Source organism: Cupressus sempervirens, chromosome 7, assembly GCF_028749045.1.
Source record: "Cupressus sempervirens isolate cs-2001-9-10 chromosome 7, ASM2874904v1, whole genome shotgun sequence".
Classification (NCBI taxonomy): Eukaryota; Viridiplantae; Streptophyta; class Pinopsida; order Cupressales; family Cupressaceae; genus Cupressus; species Cupressus sempervirens.
In genome coordinates, this window is record NC_143124.1 from 884,374,789 (window position 1) to 884,376,564 (window position 1,776).

A 1,776-nucleotide genomic window follows, 5' to 3' on the forward strand; every position below is an offset into this window, starting at 1 on the left:
TTCCTCCCCCACCCCCTCTTAGAGTTTACTTTCCCTATTGTATTTCCAACAAGATGTACATAAAAAACATGATAGACTATATGCATCATTTCATTATTTTTTCTAGTTAAAATTATCAAAGCATACTTTTTGTCAAATGAGTCACCATAAAATGACATGGTAGACAACTTGAAAGCAATATATAATTAAGAGGTCAAGTTGATGAAATAGTTATGAAGATGATGCTCTTTGAAACCCTTTGACAAGCACGGTTGCATCTTCTCTAGTTGATAGAGAAGAATATAACTATATATGAAGAAGGGAAAAAATAAGACACATCTTTGCATGGACTGTAAGAAGTAAACTACCCCCTATAGATATATTTAATTACACGTATATGACCTTCCAAGTATATTGTATTACATAAGGAAAAAAATACACAGTATTGAACTGCAAAAATTTAAAAAGAAACACTAAATATTTAAGTGGTTTGTTTCAAAGAATTTATTTAGGAGTTAAAAATAAATGAGAGATCAAAATATTGTAAACAAAAATTACCTCACATATGCTACACTGAAAGAGATAAACTTCTTAGGTGTTGCAACAACGAAAGGAGCCTCAAGGTTATCTGTAATAATATATTTCTAATGCACGAATCTACTATCAATATCAGATCCATCTTTTGGAAAAATGTTGTAACAGTAACAACTTTTCAACCCCTCTTGGCTCTTATAGCAATCATGAATTTTCTTTTTGACTTGTTTGAAATTCCAAGTGATAATAAAATTACCATGATTGGCAACAAAATGGCCCTCCTACTTGCAACTATTAGTAACTAAAGAGAATTGTGCACCGTGAAACTTGTTATTTCTTGCATTATGTGAATCCAAATGACTTAGTTTAAGATTCATTGGAGCTATAATTGTGTTCCCCATTCTACTAGTAAATCCAATCTTGGTCTTCCCATCTTTGTTGATGAAAATACTATTGACAAGAATTGAGTAAGTATTAGTGGTCCCCAAAATCCACTTTCCATCATACATAACATCCACATGGGGCACTAGTGAACTAGTGTTAGGAAAATTTTTTGTAGCCATCCTCATTTACCATGTCACATAAAGCCTAATCATTGTATTAGCATAACCAACCACAACACACCCATCACCTGTAGTATGAAAGCACTGGAAATCGAGGCCTATTGAAAATTGATGGCCCTCTATCCAATTCAACATAGGGCTATTAATATAGTTTAGATTACCATACTTGGCCCTTATATCCTACCTGCACAACATGTTGTCATCCAACCTCAAGAAGATCAATTCTGAAGCATCCAATTATGCACCCTTGTTACTATTGGCCATATCTCTCATTGTATGGGAGTTCCATTCCTCTCAAATTTCCACTCCATGACAACATTTCCACTCTCAATGTCTAATTGATGAACCCTAGTAGAATGAGCCTCTACTATAGGGATCATTAGAAATATATTGGTCCCAACCCTCATGAGCAATACCTTTTGAGTATCGATAAAGATGTACTTCCATAGCCTCCAAACCTCAATTCTCCCAATTGAAACTTAACCATCGAGCTCTTTCTCTAGATACCATTACACAAATTCTTCACTTCCTCGTCCCCTTATTCCACAACCAAAGATCTATGACTCCCAGTTCCCATGGAAAAACTTTGACTGCCCCCAATACCTCATCCTTTGTGGTGACCATAACATACCTATTTTAAACAATGCAATTCTATAAATCCATGACGAAGTTCCTGTAATCTTCTCTATTTGACTTCCCA

General features: G+C 34.7%; 1 pseudogene; it reads right to left on the minus strand.

Annotated features, from left to right (window-relative positions):
• Positions 1–533: 533 nt before the first annotated feature.
• On the minus strand, positions 534–1,563 carry LOC149550316 (protein CYPRO4 pseudogene; annotated as a pseudogene).
• Positions 1,564–1,776: the final 213 nt, after the last annotated feature.